This window comes from Lepidochelys kempii, chromosome 3 (assembly GCF_965140285.1).
Source record: "Lepidochelys kempii isolate rLepKem1 chromosome 3, rLepKem1.hap1, whole genome shotgun sequence".
Lineage (NCBI taxonomy): Eukaryota > Metazoa > Chordata > Testudines > Cheloniidae > Lepidochelys > Lepidochelys kempii.
In genome coordinates, this window is record NC_136382.1 from 127,561,059 (window position 1) to 127,577,733 (window position 16,675).

The 16,675-nt window shown below is 42.0% G+C and overlaps 1 protein-coding gene across 1 annotated transcript in view; it reads right to left on the minus strand.

Moving 5' to 3' along the window:
- Nucleotides 1–16,675, minus strand: part of RNASET2 (ribonuclease T2) — a 76,833-nt gene that overhangs the window by 24,033 nt on the left and 36,125 nt on the right. The window lies entirely within an intron of this gene.

Sequence of the window (16,675 nt, forward strand, 5' to 3'; positions counted from 1 at the left end):
CTTGGGGCCTTGCAATGATTTACTATCAGACCAGAGTACTTAAATCAAAATTTGATCCTTTTGAGAGACACAGGGTACAAACTCTTCAGTCCTCAAATCCACCCTTCTTCTGGGAGCCTGGGTGTTAATCAAAACAGGCTTCCAATCTCTCCTAAATCCAGGAGCCCAAGAACCTCCATCTGGGCCTGTGTGATAATTCAGGCATATTACAGCCCTCCTCCTGGGGCTGGGTTGTAAACAATCACTCTCTTCCTTGGACTAGGAGTTCCCAGCAGCTCTCCTCCCAGAGCTAAGTGGCAAATAGTCACTGTCTCTTTGAATCAGGAATCCCCAGCCCTCCTCCCAGAGCAGGGAGGTAACTCAGGCCAGCTGTAGGCCTCATCCAGCTTCTACCCACCTAGCCTCTTTTCCCCTTCTTACTCCTTTCCCCATAGGCTTGGCGAAACAGAGACATCCTCTAGGAGCACCCCACTGAGCTCTGATAGCCTTTTAACAAGCCCACATACTCATTTGTCAATTAGTTGCCAAATGGTCCCCTAGGCAGTTAATTACTACAGGTGGGCTGAGATGGGCTTGTTCTTAAAGAAGACTATCAGGAGTAGACTTTGCCTTGCCCCTGACTCCCTTTAAAGGGTCCAACCACTCTGTGACCATCTCCCACTACCCAACCAGGCTATCGAGCATGAGAAATCTTTCTGAACCAAAACACCTTGATGAAAACGTCATTGAAACAGACATATTTCCAGGAAACACTTTGAGACCACATATTTCTATGAAAATACTCCCTCAGCTCTAATATGTAAGATTTAAAGGACAACACAAATGAACACTGATATATGCAGTGTATAATGCCTGAGGTAAAACACTATAGGTGAACTGAAAGGATTTTTAAAAAATACTTTAAAAATGTACATCTTGAAATCATTAATAGAATATGTGACTAGCCTTAAAATTACAAATAAATGCACTTCAACAGTAAACTGCCAACTGTTTGAGGTCAGAGTTCTGCATTTCTTCTGCAATAATAATTGTATTTATCAAGCAACTCCCATACACCCAAAACAACTTTATTCATAAAACCCTCTCTCACACAGGCTCTTCCTGCCAAGTCCTCCCAAATGCCATGCAACAAAATAGACTAACTAAAATACACTGAACAGGAGCCAGCAAACAGATCTGCAAACAGGAGAGTCAGAGTAAGAGGAGTTTTGGGATGTGTGGTATTTGGTTGTTTTGCTTTTTGGTGGTTGGTTTTTGTTTGTTTTTTTGGTCTTTTTCTTTTCCTTGACAGGAAGTTAGGCAAAAAGGCTATGATAGATACAGAGACGGGGGTGGTAGTGACCCCAGGAATGGAAAAGACAATGAAGATGACCGGATGTGGAAACTGCAGGATGTGTATTACCCTGGGGTAGGTACCCAAAAAATCTTTATTTGTATAAAGTGCCACCTGTTAGAGCAGATGGAAGAGAAAATCTGAGGTTTGGAGATGCAGGTGGAAACGATGGCTGAGTTTTGAAGGGGCCTCAAGCAGGTGAGGGGGGAAGGCAAGAGGAGGCTGAAGGAAAAAGTCAAGATTCACAGATGCAAGCTTTACTGGAGAACTGTGAGGGGAGATTGTTGGGTGAAGAAAGTGGCCAGTAGAAGCATGTGATTATGAGAACCAGGCAGAGGAAAAGACCGGCTAGTGAAGGAGAAATATTGCTTAGGAACAGGTTTGCTGTGTTGGAAAGTGAAGAAGGGGCACCGCAGGCAGTAACAGAAGTGGGAGGGCAAGGAAGAAGAGAAAAGCGGCTATAAGAAGAGAGCCAGAGTTTGGAGCCCCAGGAGGATACAGGCTGACTCTCAGAAAATTGCCAGGAAGAACAGAAGAGAGGACTTGCAGTCAGAAAAAAAACAGGAGGAAGGCCAGAGAATCACACCAACACCAGAAAAAGGCAGGTCTACATGACTGGGGACTCTCTACTGTGAAGAACAGACAGGCCCGTCACCAAAGCTGATCTGGAGAACAGAAGGGTGTGCTATCTGCCAGGAGCTAAGGTATGGGATGTGGACCTGAGGCTGAAGAGGATCCTAATGGGAGCTGGTAAGAATCCACTGATTGTCAAATGATACTGCTTGATTCTTGCTGGGACACATCAATGACTACTATGCAAGGCTGGGGAAGACGCTTAAAGAAATGGAGGCTCAGGTGATCTTCAGTGGGATTCTACCTGTCCCTAGAGAAGGAGAACAAAGGCAAGATAAGATTATGATGATCAACAGATGGTTCAGGTCGTGGTGCTACAAGGAGGGCTTTGGGATGTTCAACCACTGAGAAGCATTCATGGACAGAGCACTGTTTTCATGGGATAGATTCCCCCTGAGCAGAGAGAGAAACAGACTCCTAGGATGGAGGTTGACACAACTGATTAAAAGAGCTTTAAACTAGGAACTCAGGGAAGATGGCTGGGAGATGCTCATATAATCTCCATGCCTGATTCTACCATTGAACAGGAGGAAAATCAAGGAAGAAGGATACAGCAATGGTGAAAGGAAAAGCAGTGGGTAGAGGAATGGACATTAAGAGGAAAGATAATGCCGATACCAGTGTAGCTAACAGTCAGGTAGGCAATACTGGCAGTAGAATGACTGTACCCAGTTGGGTGAGGAATCTGCAAAGCCAAGTAGAAACAACTAAGATGTTTGTACACCAATGCAAGGAGCCTGGGTAACAAAATGGAGGAACTAGAACTACTGGTGCAGAAAGTGAAACCAGATATTAGAGATAACAGCAACAAGGAATCAAGAAATTGAATACTTCTCTAAAACAATAACACCTCATAACTATGCTTCACCCTGCAAAGCTTTCTGCTATATTACTCAAGTAAGGTTTCCAGCTCTCTTAATGACACTCAAATTGAGTGGCTTGTGGGAAGATTTCGGGAAATGGTAATAGGAATAATGTCTCTGTAAAGAACAAATGAGAAAAATGAGGCTGACGATCAGCATAAATATGAACGATGCCAAATCACTTGGAAGAGGGAGTCGTTACTGAACACAAGGAATCTGAGCTCGAGCTTTACTGTAAACCATTCCTGCTGCAGAGATTATTGATTAGTAGAGTCTGACTGGAGACACTCAAATAATAACAAAACTGTGACTTAAAGCAGTCCAGCCCTCTAATCCTGGAACTAGAACCAATAGCAGTGGGTTTTTGTCACTATAAAAGGTTAGACAAAAATGCTAAACAAGTTAGGAAAAGCATCCCCAATCTATTCCTGTCTTTCTAGATTGGTTGTTTTCTCATTATATAATATTTAATTGTGAAAGCCTTGCCTAATTTGAGCCCAGTTCCTTGGCTGCAATTTATTATTCCTACCCAGATGCTGATAGTCGGTTGATAGCATTTTTTTAGCAGTTTAGCTAAACATTTAAAAAGATGATAAATACGGTATAAATGTTACAAAAAAATTGAGAGTAAAACTGAAGTCACAGAAAAATTGAATGTCCGTTTGTATTTAAATGTACTTAGAATTCCTCATTTCACTGGGGACACAGAGCCCTTTAATACTGGAAGATTTTCAAAATTTTCCACATTAATCAAACACAAGCTAAATACAAAAGATTTTCTTTCTTTCCTGTAGTCACAAGGGTGGTCAAGTCTATAAGGGGACCATGTCAACAACCTTAAATATGTCTCCACAACAAAACACACACATCTGTAACCTTGGGCCAACAGCTCCAAACCCACAGGCCTTTACTGCATGTGCTAAAGGAAGATCGTGGTTGCCTATAGAAAATGCCTTTGTTCTTTCTAACCTGTAATCATTCACTATAAGGCAACATGCTCACCTAATCCCACTAAAGGCAATGGCAAAAGTTTCCACTGGCCCCAGCTGGGAGGGGCTTGGGCTCATAACGCCCATTCAGTTCAGTGGGAATAAGGATTGGGTCCAAAACTAACTACAAAAAAATCGTTCATAGTTTTGCTTACAACTAATTTTCTTCACATGGAGTTGACATGATATTTTCAGAGAGATTTACTAATATAAAAAGTTTGGAGGGTAATTAACAAGCCAAATTTGAGCTAAAGGGATCCAAAAATACTTTAGACGAAAGTCGAGGTTTCATATCAGGGTAATTATACACATAACCTGCAACTCTCACACGATTTGAATTTTCTTCAAACTTTCTGGAAACATTTTCCTTTGCCTTTAGAGGAAATACGACAACTTTCAGGCAAATCAAGTTTCCCCAGCCACAGTTACAGAGTTTTGCAATGGAAGAGGGCTACAATCTTTGGCTCTAATCCCACAGTTGGTAGTGCATTGGGAAACCGCCACAGCCAACACAAAGATCTATACCTTCCATAGGGGCACAGCAGTCCTTTTGCATGCTATCAACTGAAGGATCAGAACCTTAAAAGGATCCCCAAGTGCTAAGCTAGTTCCTTAACCAGAGTGGTCTCAATTCACTTCTAGTATGCGCAGGTGTCCTTGTGCATGGCATTATCATTAGCAGCAGTTTTAGGAGTTACAAGGATTGACTGACCCATGGTGGCTGACCACATCTTGTAACTCAAAAGGACTACATGCATGCATTGAGAACACGTGTGAAGGCCACAGACCTGATCCAACACCCATTGTGGAGATCTTTACTTCAGTGGGTGCTGGATCAGGCCTCTATGGCAGAGTCAGAATAAAATCTAGCTTCCTCTCACAATGCTGAATTAGTCCTTGGTGTCCACAGGAGTAAAAAGTAGTAAAAATGTGTTTTAGTCAAAAAGTCAACAGAAAGGAGAACTCTGGAGGAACAGATCTGGTTTGGTAAGAAATTGCTTTTTTTCTATCATCACATTTCTGACCAGACATACACTTTGAAGAATTTTAATTCAATTTATCACAAAAGCTAATACCTGGTTTGTGTTGTTTTTTTAATTTTTTTTTTAAAGCTGGTATTTCAGCAGGAAACTGTATTCACTATTATCTGATGAAGGTATTATCTCATTTTACAATGACACATTCTGGCATCCTACGTCTGATTTCAATCAATGATTTTTACTATAATGAGAAATGATTAGAGCAACCAACCATCGTAAGGCAAGCATTAGTTTTGGAGAATAATAAGGAAGCTATAGTTTTTTTTTCCAAGTATCTAATAAAATAATCTTTGTATGATGCTAAATATCTTAAGCCCAGGTACATTCTCACTCTGAGTGACTGTAATGAGTCTCCATTATCTTGTATACTGAATGCTTAATCACCATCTCACGTTCAAAATGACAATGGGTTATTAGAATGTGCAGTATGTATCAGACTAAAATCTATTAACTGTCTTACTGATTTGCAAACCTGGAGGGATTGTGTAATCTGAATTAAATGTTGTTTATATTGTCAAATATATGTATATTTGGCTGCATCTGTCACATGAGGGATTATATCAAACTGCCAATACATGAAAACTTCCTACCTCTGTCCCTAGATCCACTGGCAGTTTCCAGTGGAAGTCAACTGGAAAGTAGGAGCTCAGGAATTCTGATAATCAGCCTCAAAAGGACTAGATCCCAAAAAGGGGACTTAGACTCAGCATCTAACTTTCAGGTGCCCTGCCCCCCGATGGAATCCACAGCTCTGAGTTAGGTGCTCAGGCACCCTATAAAATAGATGGGGAGAATCAGGTCCCTAAGGAAAGGATTCACAAAAGCCAGCATGCTGAGCAGGGAGCCAACTAAGCTAGCCAATAGGAAATGCCAAGAAGAAGGGAGGGTCCTAAGCCCTGACCCTCAAAAGGAGCTAGGTGCCTAACAGGAGGTGCCTGCCTCCATTTAGGATCCTCAGCTGTGAGACACCTCCTAGAGTTCAGCACCCAAGCCATATCAGTCCTTTCCGGAGGGAAAAGGGAGGTGGTAGTGTCTCCCTTATGCTCACTAGCCAGAGCACCCACTCAAGATGTGGAAGACTCAGGTTCAAATCCACCTTAGTTGAAGCAGAAACTGAAAACCCAGGCATCCTATCTCCCAGATGACTGCTCTAACTACTAGGATGTAAGATAGCTGGGGAAAATTTCTCTTGTTGAAGCTATTCCACTTTGTATGAAATATTTATTGGAGCAAGGCCTGGAAGCTGGGTCTCCCAGCTGAGTGCCCCGATCACTGGCCTATAGAGTCACACTCACTCACTAGTCAGGGATTTTATAAAAAGTGGAACTTCAACAGGAGAGATTGAGAGAGCCACACCCATGAACTCTTCCAGTGATTAGGGTTCTTATGTAGGAGGTAGGAATAGGAGACCTAAGTTCAAGTCCCTGCTTCAACTCAAACAGAGTGAGGTTTTTAACCTGGGTTTCCTGGAGCCTGGGTGAATGCCCTAACCACTGGGCTATTGGATGTGAGGTGTGGTTGCACCACCACCATTGTTTTGTGCTGGCCCTGTTCTTGTAGGAGTGCTCCAAGAACCCTGACCAGATCAGGCCCCACAGACAAGATAAGCAGGAATATATCTAGTTTGAGGATCCTGCCAGGGCTTAGATGTAAGGTGCATGTCAGGACAGAGCTGGCTTTTTGCATGCCCACCAGTAGACATTTTGGAACCCAGAGGATTTTACCAGTGGAAACTTAAGTGCCTACATGGTTAGGCAGCACCTGAGTAGGAGTTTTGAGGACCTAAATTTTGTATGTAAACATCTAAAGTGGCAGATAGGTGGTGTAATTGCTTAGTTTGGATGCCCTCAGTGGGAGTACCATTTGAACGTGCCCGCTCTGCCTCCTATCTGCTTTTCCCATTTTTCCCCCCTATTAGTTTTTGGAGATGCTGATGATGATACTTGTGATCTTGTCAGGGGGCTTGTGAGTCAGTAAGATGCCCCACAACAAACCAATGCCATCAGTCAGCATTCTTTAGCTACAGTCTTTAGAACAGAAGGGAAACACAAATAAAGGATTAAGAGCCATTAATGGGCACACATACTGTACCTTCCTCAGAATTTCAAGGGATCCAGTTGTCAGGCTCTCTCAGAACTCCACTGCTAAGGAACATTCACTAGTTTGAAAGATTGTATGAAATTTTTTGGCACTTGATTGAAGAATTTGGTTCTCTGAAGTCATTGTAGATAATGAAGTGGGTTTAATTGAAAACAAAACTACATACAGCAGAACCTCAGAGTTACGAACTGACCAGTCAACCACACACCTCATTTGGAACCGGAAGTACGCAATCAGGCAGCAGCAGAGACCCCCCCACCCCAAAGAAAGCAAGAACAGTACTGTGTTAAACGTAGACTACTGAAAAAATAAAGGGAAAGCAGCATTTTTCTTCTGCATAGTAAAGTTTCAAAGCTGCATTAAGTCAATGTTCAGTTGTAAACTTTTGAAATAACAACCATAATATTTTCTTCAGTGTTACAAACATTTCACAGTTACGAACAACCTCCGTTCCCAAGGTGTTGGTAACTCTGAGGTTCTACTGTATTTGAAAATTACAGGGTAGTTTGTATCCAGGGTCAATGGGTCCCCAAGATCCTGAATTTTGTTCCATAATGGCTGAGTCAGGTGTTGACTTTTCTAGAACTTAGAGAATGAAACCTATGAGAATTTCTCAGAAGGCTAAGGACAAACACAAAGCAGCAAGAACCATTATTTACATAAAAGTGAAGCCATTGTCCAGCAATTGTGGTTTTTTTTTTAATTGTTATTATTGTCCTAACAATTTCAAAGTATCTGAGCACCCTAAGGGCCACAATGCTGTTTCCCTCATTAGGTAACAGAATAGTCACACTATTAATCAACCTACCTGGTAGCCAACAAATCTTGCAAAACCGTATGCCTCCATCATCTGGTAAGTACCTAAAATAAAAGGATTTGCAACACAACTTGGCTGTTGTCAAACTCTAGCTTTGATTATCCCACAGAAAGTGATTTCAGGGTCCATCTACTGAGACTGCTCTAACACTAGCCTCCAAGAATCTAGTCCTGGGGGACTGACAGCAAAAGCTTTCTGGACAAACACAACTTCTATGATGGTTATAACCTGTGCAACTCTCCCAATTTGGGAAAGAACCCTTAACACTTTAACCTGTGGAAGAGTCTTTGGGTTAAAATGAGACTTTACCCAGATAATACTGCCACATGGGTCAACAAGAGGAAGTTTTATGCCTGTGATGGAAATATGCAACAGTTTCTCTCGGTACAGAAACTGATGATGGCAACTTTAATAATAATTTGGCAGACTAGCTGATCTGATAGAAGCTGCCTATTGGGATATCAGACATGTTTAAGAAGTTTGCAATAATTACAGTATAACTGATGAGCTTTTAGCTCTTGCTGATTCTGTTATGGCCTATCTTGTCTGATTTACGTAAGCCCTACCTGCAAAGGACAATTGTGGGAACCATAGAAACTAGCCACCTGTTTTCTACAAAATGTGGTTCTACTCTGAAAAGTGACTTTATGCAAACACCATAGAATTATTTTACATTTCTCAGCAATTTTCTTATCAAATTTGCTCAGTTTACAGGTAAAAGGGGAGTTAACTGTCAGCCCTGCAAATGGAATCTTGTTTCCGACAAATTTTCAAAGCTGTGGGGTTTTTATCTCCTTAATGTATTGTTAAAGCTGATGTCACCAGTTACATAGGAATTATCACACCCCATCAGTCCTGTGGTCTGTCTCTGACAGTGACCAGTACCAGATGTTTCAGAGGAAGATACAAGAGCTATGCAGCAGGCAAGATGTAGGGAAATCTGCGCATGCCACACATTAGGTCTCATCCTAGTCTCTACTAGTTAGAGCCTGGTTTAAGCCTTGAAGCACGAGGTTTAATATCTCTTCCAAAATATTTGATATTAATTATAACAACTCTGGATATTCTTGTTACCAGGGTAAGTGTCTTGTTAAATTCTTGGCCTGAACAACTTTCTGTGGCAATGATATTGTGGTACTATTACACAATCCTCCAGGTTCTTTTTCTTAGCTTGAGAGGAAGTTTTAACTTTTGACAAAACATGCTGTGGTGTTAGCTTTGGATTACACAAGGCTTTGGGATAGAGAAAGCTGTGCAAACAGCAGGAGAGTTTGCTTTCTAACTCAGTGTCCAAAGCCATTCTTGAGGCAGAGCTGCACCATGGGATCTGGGCATTGGTACTGGGCTGAGATACTTGGATGAAGGGCTTGCCCTGCATGCTGTTTGACCATCTCATTTCTGGACTGGTGCTTCTGTGGAAGTAACGCAAGTTACACAAGGTAAAACCAGACTCAGCATCACTCATCTTTTTTTCCCCACTGGGAAACTAACCTGCAAGGCCCTGAACATCTACTGCTCAGCAGAGGAGCACCACTGACGTCCAAACAGGCCACTGGTGTCAGAATGGGCAACAGCATCATTATTCATAAAAACAATTCTCCACACCAGCTTCAATGAGGTGGCACAGATGGAACTAAGCATATAATTTTAAATCCGTGAAGTAGCACAGGTGGTCTTGCTATTGGAATTTAGTTTGATTTTCTTGATGATGCGTGAGCCAAAAAAGAATCCAGCTCACTCTCCTGGAGCTGTGTTAGCTCTGCAAGGCTGACGGTAGATTTTCTTTTTTCTTTTAAAGAATGCAGATATGACTGAGGACGGCGGTGGTGTGTTCTCTTTAGAAAGGTAATTGCCAGAGAAAATATAAAGGAGCATAAACACTGGTAAGTCAAGTATAATTAGGCAGGCCACAAAAGTATTTGAAGAGCAGCCAGCAAAAGACAATAACTGCAAAAAAAAATTTTACATCAGAAACAGGAAGCTTGCTAAACAGTCAGTGGGGCCACTAGACAATCAAGGTGCTAAAAGAGCATTCAAGGTAGAGAAGGCTGTTGTGGAGTAGCTACAAGAATTCTTTGTATTAGTCTTCACTGCAGAGGATGAGGGGGAGATTCCCTCACCTGAGCCATTCTTTTTAGGTGATAGATCTGATGAACTGTATAAGTAGGGGCATAGCGAGCAGATCGAGGGACGTGATCGTTCCCCTCTATTCAACATTGGTGAGGCCTCATCTGGAGTACTGTGTCCAGTTTTGGGCCCCACACTTCAAGAAGGATGTGGATAAATTGGAGAGAGTCCAGCGAAGGGCAACAAAAATGATTAGGGGACTGGAACACATGAGTTATGAGGAGAGGCTGAGGGAGCTGGGATTGTTTAGCCTGCAGAAGAGAAGAATGAGGGGGGATTTGATAGCTGCTTTCAACTACCTGAAAGGGGGTTCCAAAGAGGATGGCTCTAGACTGTTCTCAATGGTAGCAGATGACAGAACGAGGAGTAATGGTCTCAAGTTGCAGTGGGGGAGGTTTAGATTGGATATTAGGAAAAACTTTTTCACTAAGAGGGTGGTGAAACACTGGAATGCGTTACCTAGGGAGGTGGTAGAATCTCCTTCCTTAGAGGTTTTTAAGGTCAGGCTTGACAAAGCCCTGGCTGGGATGATTTAACTGGGAATTGGTCCTGCTTTGAGCAGGGGGTTGGACTAGATGACCTTCTGGGGTCCCTTCCAACCCTGATATTCTATGATTCTATGAACTGTCCCAGATTGAGGTTTTATGATATATTGATATGTTATACAGTAATAAGTCACCAGGGCCAGGTGGTATTCACCCAAGAGGTCTGAAGGAACTCAAATACCAAATTGCAGAATTAGTAACTGTGGTATATAACCTATCACTTAAATTGGTCTCTGTACTAGATGACTGGCAGAGAGCTCTTGTGATGCTGATTTTTTTTTCTTTTTGTTTTAAATAAAGGCTCCACTGGCAATCTTGACAATTGGAGGCTGGTAGAGCCTAATTTCTGTACGAGGCAAACTGACTGAAACTACAGTAAAGAATAGAACTATCAGACACATAGATGAATACGATGTGTTGGGGAAGAGTCAGCACAGTTTTTGTAAAGGGAAACCATGACTGACCAATATCAATTCTTTGAGGTGGTCAACAAGCATGTGGAAAAGGGTGATCCCGTCAATATAATGTACTTAGACTTTCAGAAAGCCTTTGACAAGGTCACTCATGAAAGGCTCTTAAGCAAAGTAAGCAGTCATGGCATAAGCGGGAAGGACTTCTCATGGATCAGTAACTGGTTAAACAATTGGAAATAAAGGATAGGACTAAATGGTCAGTTTTCACAATGGAGAGAGGTAAATAGCAGGGTCCCCCAGGGATCTGTACTGGGACCAGTGCTCTTCAACCTATTCATAAATTATCTGGAAAAATGGGTAAATAGAGAGGTAGCTGTCAGGAAGCAGGGCCTGCAGCAGAGCTAGTCTCCATCAGTGCAGTTGCTCTGCAGCAGACTGCCGGATTAGCCATGCATCCTGACTGGCTGCAGAGGCTAGCAGGCCGGCTCTTAAGCCAGCAGCAGCTTGCTGGTTTCTAAACTCATGCCCATCACTGTGCCGGTTTCTGTGTTACCTTATTCCTGCTACTCCTGCCTTGAACCCAGCTTTGCCTCTGTCCTGCCCCTACCTTGAACCCTTTCTTGCCCACTACCATGCTCGCTCCAGTTCCTGCCCTTTGGTTTGACCCTTGGTTCTGGCTCCTGACTATGGACCCTAGCTCGACCCGTGGCTTTGGCACCCCATTTTTGCCTCCCAGTTTTACTTGTGGCTGTGTCTCCCAACAACTGACTCTGACTCCAGCCACTAGGTCTACTGTCTGCTCCAGCCATTAGGCTTGCCTGCCCTCATCCCTGTTGGCTGACAGAAGCAAAGTTTGCAGACAATACAAAATTACTCAAACTAGTTAAGTCCAAAGTTGACTGCAGTGGGTTACAAAGGGATCTCACAAAACTGGGAGACTGGGCAAGAAAATGGCAGATGAAATTCAATATGAAGTACAAAGTAATGCTCACTGGCAAACATAATTCAAACTTTATATACATCATGATGGGATCTAAATTAGCTGTTACCACTAAAGGAAGAGACCTTGGAGTCACTTTGCTAGTTTTCTGAAAACATCTACTTAAAGTGCAGCTGAAGTAAAAAAAGCTAATCAAATGTTAGGAATCATGAGGAAAGGAATAGATAAGACAGATAATATCACAATGACACAAAATAAATCCATGGTACACGCACACCTTGAATACTGCATGCCATTTTGGTCGACCCATCTCAAAAAAGATGCTCTGGGTGTCCCTAAACCTCTGATTGGTAGAAGCTGGCTCTACATGATCGGGGATGGATCACTCAGTAAATTACCCTGATTTATTCTCTCCATATGAAGCATGTAGCATCTGCCTCTGTCAAAAGACAGGATACTGGGATAGATGGACCATTGGTCTGACCCAGTATGGCCTTTCTTGTGTTCTTAGTGTTAAGATATCTGTGGATAAATCTGAGAGAGCTTGTCAGATGTTAGCCCAGACTTAAGTATATCTTCTACTCACCTGCATTTCTGTAATGTTTTGGATTATAGGGTGAGCAGCAAAGACCTCAATATCAAGGTTGCCTAATGCTTTCCAATACAAAAATTCTCATTTTTTAAGAAGAATCCTTGTACCTAGGGCCGGCTCTACAGTTTTTGCCACCCCAAGCAGCGCACCGAGTTGCCGCTGCCGCGAGCGGCTGAAGATAGAAGCTGCTGCCGAATTGCCGCCGCGGACAGCTGAAGATGGAAGTTGCCGCCGATTTGCCACCACGGGCGGCTGAAGAGAGGCTGTCGCAGAATTGCCGCCGCCACGGAAACGCCCTTACGGCACATGGACTGCCGCCCCTTGCAGATTGCCGCCCCAAGCACCTGCTTGGAACGCTGGTGCCTGGAGCCGGCCCTGCTCCTACCTCTGTGGCTTGCAGCAGGACTTTGACATTAAGCAGGTAGTGTAGTCCAAAACCAAGGTACTATACTTAACAGCTGTAGTGTTTTGTTAAACTGTTAGTGGCAAAGCAAATTCAAAATATTTTTTTTTTAATGAGATACATAAAAGTGTGGCCAAAGTGTAACCGAACCCAAGATCTTGGAGGGGATCTCTAAGGTAAATGCATGTGCACAGAACAGGACTTCAGCGTGTTTTAGGTGTTTAATTTCCTGTGTTGACTCATTTTTAATTTTTCTATATTCCATAGCAGGCTGCTACTTAGCACGATGCTGTCTCGGTCATCTTTCTCCTTCAGTGTTATAGTTTTTTAAATGAAAAGTCTCACATCTGTGATAAAGTATAGAATATATTTTTCACAATACTGGGAAGCTTGTACACTAGCTTAGCAAGTGCTTGTCAATCACAATCTCTTCTCTGTTACATTAGTTGCAATTATTCCTCTCTGGGCTGGCAATGTGCTTTATACTTCCCAGATGATACTTGTTTATCTTCACTGGTTCTGTATTTGGGAAGAGTTGGCTTTATCTTTGCATATTTCACTGTGGCAAGGTTGTCTGTTAGCTTGTCACATCTAGACAATTGGTTTCTTGTTTCCCTGCATTTAAAGTACATAATTGCACTCTCAGTTGTTTTGCCTAGGATTTCATTAAAACTGGTTTGTATTAGAGATTTCTAGTCTTTGCAGAGAGTTGCTATAGGTATTAACATTACACCCCCCACCCCCCCAACTTTTGTTTGGCATTATTCATAAAGATATTTTTAGCAGCATTCTGTGATACAGGAAGAAAAGAAGAAAGCTAAATGCTGTTATTGATTTAAATGTTCACTAAACAACTGTACAACATGAATCAACAACTCTATTGCCACTTCTCAATTTTAAGAAACCTTCCTGGCTGTTGATAGCCAGGTACGAGTATGACTGAGGAAAAAGTTGCAGAAGTTCAGCAAAACAACAAATTGATAACTGTACAGTACAGCATCCGGCATTTGCTGGTGTGATTCCCCCCCCCCCCCCCGCCATGCTGTATCCACTTTTGTTAGTACTAAACAAAGGCCTGCAAAAAATGTAGGCTCCGAGGAAGCCATATTTACTGTCAAGTCTCGAGCATTCTATTTTCTTTTAGTTGGGTTAACGACAGTTGAGTTAATAATAAAACTCAGAAGCGATTAGAAAATGTTAAGCCAGAGCTCCATGAGAGATTCTTGGGAGATTGCAGTTATTGAAGCATGTCATTGTTTTCGCTCCATAAAAACAATGATGCTAAGATGTAGTATCTGGAAAGTTCTTGGGACAATGAAGAACACAGATCAGATACCGTTTTAGCCAATCCCCAGTTAATAAGCGTTTTCTACAGCTAGCAAAAGTGACTCTTAGGGCTCGTCTAGACTGGGAAATAGTTTGGAATAGCTATTCCGTAATAGCTCCCTGTGTAGGCACACTTATTCTACACTAAGCATACCTTTGTGCACTTTGATTAACCGAAAGTAGATTAAGCTAAACCACAAAAAGGCACCCTGAGTTCAGAATAAGTGTGTCCAAATGGGAATTTAGTGTGGAATAGTTATTGCACTTTAAATTCACACTCTAGTTTACTTCGCAATAGCTTCCAAATGTAATCAAGCCCTTATTCTACAACTTAGGTGTTTTTCAAAAAGATTTGTCTACACTTACATTTTATAGCGCTCTAACTTGCTGGCTCAGGAGTGTGAAAAACCACCCCCGAGTGCAGCAAGTCCGAGCGTGTTAAAGTGCTGGTGTAGACAGGTTCCCAGCGCTCGGAGCTAGTCCCCTCGTGGAGGTGGATTACCAGGAGCACTGGGAGAGCTCTCTCCCAGAGCTCCCGCGGCAGCGCTTTGAAGTTTCCAGTGTAGACATACCCTTTCAAAAGGCTAGTTAAACTCTATCATTATATCCTGAATTATGAAAGAAAGCTGCTGACTGTAGCTTTGATAATGGACAATATCACAAAATGTCAAAATTGGTCCCATAAGTTTCCAATAGCAGAATAAAATGAAGGCAGTTTAAAAAAGTACCCTAGAGTACTTATTGCTGAAGCCTTTTAGGTGTACACTAACTTATAAATGGTAGCTTTAGACTTTCAAGTGCCCAAGTTATAATTGAAGTGGGAGGGCTTATCAGGGTTGCCAACTCCTATGATTTTACCATGAGTCTCACTATATGTGGTATTTAAACCCTGGCTTCTAAATTCATGTTATGTGAGAATCACAGCTTTCACTGAAGAAGACATGTTTCCAGCCCTCGCGGTTGTGTAGCAAAGCTTGAAAACAGAGCCTGATGGATCCAGCCCCAGAAAACAAATAAAAAGAACCCCGCTGACTGATTCATAGTTTGTTTTTTTAAATCCCTGGGGTTGTTGTTCATACTGGAATTAAATCAACCTCTGTGTAAAGGACCAGAACAAAGCTTATGCACCACTGAAGCCCTATGATGAGAATTGAAATGGTACTAAAGAAGCACATAGGCTTTGTGCTGGTTTTCTGCACAGAACAGAATTTCACCCAACAGGGATTAATTTTCTGCCAGTCCCTACTGTCAAAGATAGCTCCCCATAATTAGAAGAAAAAAGCCATATTAATGATTTCAGAAAGACTCTGTTGAAAGCAAGTATGTTCTCATTATTTCATGCATTTTAGGTAAGTCTCAACAGTTACCATTGCTTGGAAAATTCTGGCATGAACTGAGGAAAGCTTAAGGACCTAAAATGGAATGTTAATGAGCACTCTGCATGTAGTACAAGCTTCTAGGATGAAGGTTTGTTTCACTCTGAGTTTCATGCACTTCACACAATACTGTAGTTTGGATGCACAACTTCGCAGGAAATTAGTCAGCAAAAATATTTAGTTTCATGCAAACATTTTCATCGGGCTTTTGAAAGTGTATTTTCCAAAAGCCTGATGTAAATGTAACTTTGGGCCCTACCGGTAGCAGGTTATGTCCCTGTAACTCTTTACTGTGCATTGAGAAGTTATTCAACAATACCAACACGGTTCTACTGACAATCATTGCATTAAGGGATCCTGCACTAGCATTCACCATTACAAACAGATGTGTTACTGGACAAACATACATACTGAAATTTTAAAAGATCCCAAGACAAAGATTTCCTCTTACCACTGATAATTTCATACCGTGTTCATTACTAAATCAGTCCTGATGAAAGAACTACAGATGCTCACAGCATTACCAGAAGACAAAGTACCATCCCTGAAAATTTCACTGACTTTCTCTGGATTCAGTCCAAAGTAATACTGATAAGCAGTGAATTATTTCTGATCTTTGAGCCAATCTGTGCTCTTTCATATACAAGCAAAATGCCCACAGAACTCAGCTGGAGCCCCCACCTTGAAAACAAAGAACAGAATTTGTCTCTTACTATTTAGTAAAATTCAATAGTGTATTCAGCCATCCCACACAGGAATCACTGAAACGTACCAGATAATACCAGCATCCTTTGAAGTCGGTCTCCTTTACAATATAAAAGTGTTACAAAATAATGTGATTTATTCTTTAGTGATGCAACAATTCTAAAAGTCCTGGCCCTTTAAGATTCCTCATATGCGATATATGGATCACTTGATGCTTACCTGTTCAGTTCATTCCCTCTGAAGCACCTGGCATTCGGAAGACAGGATACTGGGCTAGACGGACCAGTATGACGGTTCTTATGTTCCTGACCTACCAAGTCATTTCTAGTAGTAGGTTTTCAAACATTTGGGTTTGGTGATATCAGATATGTCAGAAGAATATGGAGCCATTCAGGCTAGCAGTTTCAGAACTAGCTACTGCTTATGGGTGCCTCTATTTTTGGCTGCCCAGTCAGACATCTTGGGTGTAATTT